This window comes from Lactuca sativa, chromosome 4 (assembly GCF_002870075.4).
Source record: "Lactuca sativa cultivar Salinas chromosome 4, Lsat_Salinas_v11, whole genome shotgun sequence".
In the NCBI taxonomy this organism is placed as follows: Eukaryota; Viridiplantae; Streptophyta; class Magnoliopsida; order Asterales; family Asteraceae; genus Lactuca; species Lactuca sativa.
This window is the reverse complement of record NC_056626.2, coordinates 157,251,276-157,259,341: the sequence shown is the minus strand read 5'-3', so window position 1 is coordinate 157,259,341 and position 8,066 is coordinate 157,251,276. Positions and strand designations below refer to the sequence as shown.

General features: G+C 42.2%; 1 long non-coding RNA gene across 1 annotated transcript; it reads right to left on the bottom strand.

The window, feature by feature from the left end:
- Positions 1–2,818: 2,818 nt before the first annotated feature.
- Positions 2,819–5,186, bottom strand: LOC111906879 (uncharacterized). The gene is made up of 3 exons (XR_008231727.1): positions 4,973–5,186; positions 3,057–3,597; positions 2,819–2,993 (listed from the first exon to the last, which is right to left on the bottom strand). It is a non-coding gene; the product is annotated as an uncharacterized LOC111906879 (long non-coding RNA).
- Between the last annotated feature and the right edge of the window lie 2,880 nt (positions 5,187–8,066).

The window sequence follows — 8,066 nt, the reverse complement described above, 5'->3', positions numbered from 1 at the left end:
AGCATGGAATCGGTTTTGGTAAGGTTTGTAAGAAGGATTGAAAGGGCTTTTGTACTTCATTGAGAGTAGAGCGAACTCCTGTTGGAAACGGAGTTCAGAGTCCATGGCTTCAGAATCATCAATAGGATAGATTTGTGTGGGTAAGGTGGGTGCGGATGTTTGAACAGATGGAACAATGGGTTGGAAGGGATCCGATGTAGATGAGTTCGGAATGGTTGATTCAAAAGAACTGGCAAGGGAAAGAGGACCTCTGGAGAGTTCCCTTATGTTTTGAGCAACATTTGACTCATGTCCTTGAAATTCATAAAAAAGTTGATAGAGCTTCAACTTTTTCAAGGAACCATTGCTTTGAAGACAAGATTTTACATTTCCCGATCCTTTGCCGAGACAGTTTATGAATTTGAGATTGTACTCCAAAGGAGTTCGAACAATCCCATGAGCAGTCATGTTGTTGACCACGATACGGTAACGGTTGGACGCTGAGGCCACTGATTCACCAGGAGTGGTGGTGAAGGTGTCGAAGTCGTTGACAACTGACGTGAGACGCTCGTCTTTCATATTTTCCGAACCTTCAATCAGGTCCTAAAGAGTGTCCCAAATCTCTTTGGCTGATTTGCATAGCTTTATGTGCTCAAAGAGTGAAGGAGGAACACCAAACACCATTTCTGAGAAAGCAACTTGATCAACATGCAACTTCTCGATATCATCTACAGTTAAAGGAGTTGGGCGAGTTTCATCTTCATGCATGAGCTGAGCAGCTGCATCTCTTACAACTGTTCTTACAGGAACATGTGGACCTTTTGTGACGGATCTCCAGATTTCTTCACCTTTATCCTTGGATAGTAAAAATCTTTCCATTCTAACTTTCCAGCGATCATATTCTTCCACAACTAGCAATGGGGCACGTGTAAGGCCACCCACGCTATTTTCAATTTGCATTGAAATCATTTGCTGAGGATTAGAAGTAGCCATTGAAGTTAAGATATCTTCAAGCTAAAGTGGTATATAGAAGAACTATTATCCTTAGCACAGAAATGGTTGAAATACCAAGGTAATTTCAAACCAACTATAATATGATCTTATGGATTCAAAGGACAACCACTCAAGTTTTGATACCAATTGAGAGAGCAAGATCGATCTAATGCGTAGGGACAAGGTTTGAAAACTTAAACCTTGAGTGAATGTTGAAGATCAATGTCTGCTTGCTAATAAATGTTCAAGTCAAGCTTGGAAAGACCAGTCAAGTCTTAGATAATAGATTTAGCAAATGATCAAGTCGTTTAATGAGCAATGAAAATAAATGATCAAGGTAAAGTTAATAAATGAAGAACAAGAAGAATGTTTGAAATAACTTAGTAAAAGTGCCAAAGGTTGAATGAAAGATTCATAGTTGACTTGTATTGAATGCTCCTATAAATAGGAGTGAAGGTTACAATGAATTAACTAGAGTGCTTACATAGGACTGGACAATAAAAATGTTTCTGACATTCTGATTGTCCAAATACAACAAAAGACTAAGTCCTATGAAACGTTACATCAATACAAAGACAAATATAATAAATGCACTAAGACAAAATGGAGTTGCTCCGGATCAACATCCATTCCGAACACGAGATTCATTCTGGAAAGTCTTCAGCTTCACATCTTCTTCTTTCCTGGTCCGGACAGATTCCAGACCACTGTCCACTTCGGAACATAGACACTTCGGAATGAGTACTAAGGATTGCTATAGGTTCACTTTCAGGTTCCAACACGGTTGGGGGCTCATCTGGAGCCCAAAGCTTGTGGACTCCTTGAAACCTGTAGGAAGGAGGATCCTATTGTTAGCTCTTGTCATTTCGGATCAGAGGTGAATGGTAGATCAAGTTGATGATATTTACCCCCAATGATCCATATCCACAACCTATACACATTTCACGGGGAACTCGTACCGTGGTTCCCTGGGTAATGATCGATCTAGAACACACTAAAGAAAATTGTGTCTTATTCCATCACACAAGAGTGATGACATACACCCCAATGATCTGTGTCCTTGAAATTTAGCATGTGACCCGGCACCCATACCATGCATGGTCCCCTGAAGAAGAACATAAGAAAATAAGGCGTGTCTTGGACTATATATGACTACAACACGGTTACGATCGATGCTCCTAAACTGACATCGACCCGTATACATGACCCACATGCATCCCTACACCATGGTCCCCAAGGTGAGAGCCTAGGAAAGGAAATATATGCCTCGACCCATATATATGAAGGTAGATCAAAATGATGACTAGTACCCTCAGTGATCCATATCCACGACCCACACACACTTCACAGGGCACTCGTACCGTGGGCCCCTGGCTAGTGATCAATCGAGAACACACGATAGGAAAATCGTCTATCATTCTATGACACTAGAGTGACGATCGATGCCCCCAATTATCTATATCTTGGACTTTGAACTTTGTACAATTTCACTTTCACCCTTACAATTTATAAAAACATCCCATAAAAAATATATTTTTAATTTATTAATTACTAAAGTCTTTTTTATGTATTTTTAAATTTTTTATGTGTTTATTATTGATATTATTATTTTAATTTATAAGAGGAAAAATCAAGCTAACAAGAAAGAAATATCAGTACCTTATACGAAATTAAATTCTTAATTTTAGTTCCCTCCAAATCCCAAAAGAAAAAGGATTTAAATTATTATAAAATTTCAATTCCATATATATATATATATATATATATATATATATATATATATATATATATATATATATATATATATATATATATATATATATTGTAACATCCCAAAAATACAGTCTGAAAATTTCGTTTTAAAATTAGTAATAAAACCATATTCATCAAACGTCATATAAGAGTCATAAAGAATTTATCTCAAAACAACTGTCAAATATATCAGAGTATAAACATCCCAGGCTGAACAGACGGTGTGTGCACTTCAATCTTTCTGAGCTCCTCTTTTGAAAACTGAGTACCTGAAACCAAAACTGAAAACCGTAAGCACGAAGCTTAGTGAGCTCCCCCAAACTACCACATACCATACAATACATATAAAGCACATACTGGGCCTTGCCCACTGCATCGGACCGAGGTCCGGAAACTGACAGGGACCCCGTCCCCTGCATCGTACCGAAGTCCGGACTAACTGGGGCCTTGCCCCCTGCATCAGACCGAAGTCCAGAAACTGACTGGGACCCCGTCCCCTGCATCGGACCGAAGTCCGGACTAACTGGCGCCTTGCCCCCTACATCGGACCGAAGTCCGGAAACTGACTAAACATAGCATAGCATATCAATTAGCATAAACACATATACTGCATACTGCATCGGGCCGCTGCCCGGAACACATAACGCATAACACATAAATCATTTCTGAGACACGAAGGCATCAAACATAGTAACTACTGCATCGGACCGAAGTCTGGAAACTACTGCTAACTAGACGGGCCGGCATTGTGGCCTTAGACCCGTTCCTACTGGAAGGAAACTCACCTCACAATGCTGAAGTCCCGCAGACACAATCCCACACTGCTGAAGTCCCGCAGACTCCACCCCAGCTGCTGGCTGACAGATTCCCGAACTATCAACACCAAATAACACCCAATTAATAATTGGGTTCTAACACATAACTAAAAATACATGCTTTGGATAATTACTACATTACCCCTAGCTTGGCTTACCCAAGCCCAAGGCCCAATCCATAGGCCCAAAGTCAACTACGGATCAAAGCCCAACATATGGCCCAATTCTTCATATGGGCCTTCCCCTAAAGCCCAACTAATTACTCTAGTCCATTTGATTATTCTCGGATGGCCCACACAAAGCCCAAGTGAAATTAGGGTTTCACATCAAATGATAACTAGGGTTAAGTGTTTCTTACTTAACCCACTAAGGACTTAACACACTCGGGACTTAATCCATTAAGGACTTAATCCATTAAGTCCTTTATTGCTTAGATTAATTTCTGCCAATGGTTATTATTTAATATTCATTTATTAAATAATTTTCGTGTGTGTGCTAATAATCTCTCAAATATTAGTATTTTCTCAATTAGCCCATTAAGGACTTAATTCATTAAGTCCTTTAATCTACTAGATAAATGGCATGGAATAGTTTGGGCTTAATTCACAATCCAATCCCAATGGCCCACAAGTGGGCCCAATAAGTCTAAGGCCCAAAACTCATAATTAGGGTTTTCCACCCAAACATGGCCCAATAGGCCCAAAACCAATATCTAAGCCCATTAGGGTTTGCTAGCGGGGCACCACCCACTACCACCTCGGGTAGTGGTGGTCGATGGCAGCTCACGGCGGCGGCCACCACCTTATGATGGTGGTTATTATTATTTTTATTATTCAATTTCCTAATTACAATTACAGGGCTTTAATCCAAAATACACACACTCACTAATACACACACTAACTAATACACACACACACACACCCAACCACACCATGGTGGCCGGCGGTGGCGATTGGTGGCGATGGCCCTTTCTCAATTTTCCGGCCAAATAAACTCCCACACGCCTCTCCATTGAAATAAACCCACACCTACAAGCTTCTAATTTGCAAGGTTCACCCCAGCCACCAACTTAGTGGCTCACGACAGCAACGACATCACCGGAAGGCGGCAGTAGCAGCGGACACCATGGCAGGCGGCCATGGTGGTTCTTGTCTTCGAATTCCGGCCAGCAACAATCTCACAGCACCTCTCGGTTCAACACAACAGGTGATAACCCATGTAGACTCGACTGCCCCTTCGGGGTGGCGATCATTACCAGAGCAGCAGAGACAACCCCATGACGGCGAAAGGAGCGAAAAGAGAAGAGAAGAACGGCGGAAATGGTGCTAGAACAAGAAAACAACACCCGAGGGTCACCCGATAGCAACAATTCCAGCTTCGTGTTCACAGAAAAGAACGAAAAGGAAAGGAGGTGAGTGGCGGTTGGGTCTTACCGTCCGTTTCTCGATCATTCACACCTAACAGTTGACAAACGCTGCTCCAAAGATCGATCCTCAGTGATTATTCGTGTTGTTCATGACGTCTCCGACATCACTGTTATGGTGCTCATCAACAACGGTGGACGATGGCTACCCAGTTGATCGGAACAGTAGACTAGGGGGGACGACTTCATACATGGCGGCTGAAACCATTTTTCTAGGGTTAGGGTTAACATATCGCTTATATACCCGGTGCCTCAAAACACATTTCCATATTAACATAACCGATCCCTCCTTCCTTCTTTTCTTTCAAAATAAGTTCATAATTTACACTTTTAACCCCTGCCTTCAGAAATCTTTACAAACTAACTCCAAAACTTACATTTTAAGCCTTGATCCCATAAATTTCTTTCATAATAGATCCCTATATTACCAATAAGCCCCTCAAGCCTTCAAATCTTTTCAATTTAAATCCATTTATTACCAAACGCACCCTGACTTTTGTAATTGTGACTTTTAACTCCTCGAAACTAATGCCTCACTCAATTTTTATTCATTTTAGGGATTCTATACATTTATTTATTTTATAAACGGGGTGTTACAACTCTCCCCCACTTAAATTAGATTCCGTCCTCGAAATCACTCCTTATCCTACCTTACACGCTAACCACTCGAGTAACATGGTCATAATTTTGGGCACACCCTAGCCTTCTCAGGGTAGCTGTGACCAATCATCTCTAAGCCCTAGCATTCGCATGCGAACTCATTCCTCGCAACAAGATCACATTTATTTCATCTGAATTCTGTTGTCTCGAAATGGTCTGAATCTTGACAGACCACTCTTACTGAATCATTATTGATGAAACCAGCCTGCTTATCTCTCAACTGACCCCTCAACATCCTGCTAGCTCGAAATCCCCACTACGAAACAAGTTCACAGACCTAATTATCCCTGAAGATCACTTATACTTGGCCAATGCTCAGATATTTCCGCTAAGGGTGACTTGTCACTTCCCAATAAACCAGCTATCCTGTCTGTACTTGCAACTTAGGGCACAATTACTAACATTGCCCAAAAGTTGTAATTGCCTGAAACATTGAACTGTCTGAACACTGAACTACCTGAACACTGAACTGCCCGAAATACTGAACTGTCTGAACACTGAACTACTCAAAACACTGAACTGTCTGAAACTGTATGCTGTCACGTGGCTGCTTCCTGACATCTACCGAGACCTACCTAGTCTCAATTTTCCGCCAATCATCTAAAATATCGGGTTCCAGCCCAACTGCGAAGTCAAAGGACTCCCTACTTAGTCACCTCGCACAACTTCTAAACGAAATCCTTCTATGGATCTGGCTGCTACTAGTAATCTTGTCACTGTGGCCCTAACGTCCTTCTGCTCTAACTGATTGGTTCCATGCGTCGAATCGTAACGTCACCAAACCCAAAGCTATACGCGATTGCTACATGTCCAATTGTAGCCTTATGTCATAAATGACCTTAAGTAGTCCACTGCTTCCTTGCTCTCATCTCTGTAGCAGCGTTTCTACAATCTTATCACTAGCTTAACCAGGTCTCATCCGTCTAGGAAATTCCGAAATCCAATCCATGGATTTCCATTTCCTCACTGCTACACCCGAACTGGTGGGTACTACTGTTCTTTCCGCATCCTAACAACACACTCACACTATCTACCAACCTAGTGAATGCTACGGCTACACCTGCAGAATCACACCACTCTATCATTGTCTAGTTACTCGTGAATGCTATGGTTACACCCGCACACTTACAACACTCTAACACTATCTGGCTGCTAGTGAACATTACGGGAACGCGATCTCCGTATTGGCAAGTTTTCCGAACTTCCATATCACACTCTCCCCGAACCATACAACCACATGGACTGTCTTCCTTTTCATACAAGGATGCAAAACTTATCATAGTCTCAAAACTGCTTCCGCTTCCAAATCCTTGGGTGATTCTCCCCCACTTTGATTCAGCTAATGCCCTACAACACACAAAACTGGAAGAATACCCAATCCTTCTCACCACCCATGACCAATCTGCTAGAAACCACACTTGCCATTGCTAGTGTTTCAACACTAGCTAATCCAAAAGATCACACAACTCTAAAAATCCGAATAATTCTCCGGTAATAACCCGCTAGACCCAGGAAACTCCGAATCTCAATTGGAGACCATCGGAATCTCCCACTTTATCACGGCCTCTATCTTGGCCGGATTGACTAGAATATCCTTCCAATTGACGAGGTACCCCAAGAAATTGCACCCCGCACAATCAAAACTCACGATTAAAGAACCTTGCGAAAATTCTCTTCCTCCTCAAAGCCTCTAGCACCTCCCTCAGGTGTTTCTCGTACTGCTCCCCAGTCTTGGAATAAACCAAGATGACGTTGTACTCTCCCAATCCCGCAATCTGGGGAATTGGTCTATCACTATTCGCCAATGCTTCTCGGTATGCAATTGGCATATGACATCTCATAAAAATACAATTCAGACACAAACTGAGGATAGCTCAGGGTTATACTTACTCAAACCTCTGCAACGAAAGGCTCCCTTGTGCAGTTTCCTGCAAGTGCTGCACCGAATCTGGTCCTGCTGGTCTCTCGAAAGCTAATCTGAAATGTACGGTCCCTTCTTGAGACCCCTCACTATAAGCAATTGATTTGGTTCCCTCTTACCAATGTGCGCCAAGTCCATATCCCGCTCTCGAGCTATGGAAGTCATATCATTCAGGGTCTTGCACCCCGAGATACTCACAATCTCCCTGTTGTCATTCTATAGTATGTTCTGATAACTTACCTTCTTTATTTCCTCATCTGTTGCATACTATGGTACCATATAAGCTCTTTCCCAAGACTTGGCAGTGATCTCTACCACAGTCTCAGTCTTCTGGTGGAGATCTAACAACTCTTGCGCCAACTGCTGCGCCTCAATCGCCTGGGCACATACTACTCAGAATCTGGTCTAAAAGTCATCCCATGAACTAGCATCAACCGCATCACACAACTCACTACCGACCTCTTCCTATCAATCTCGTGCTCTATCCCTCAGGAGACAGGAAGTAAGTCAGATCTTGTCTCCT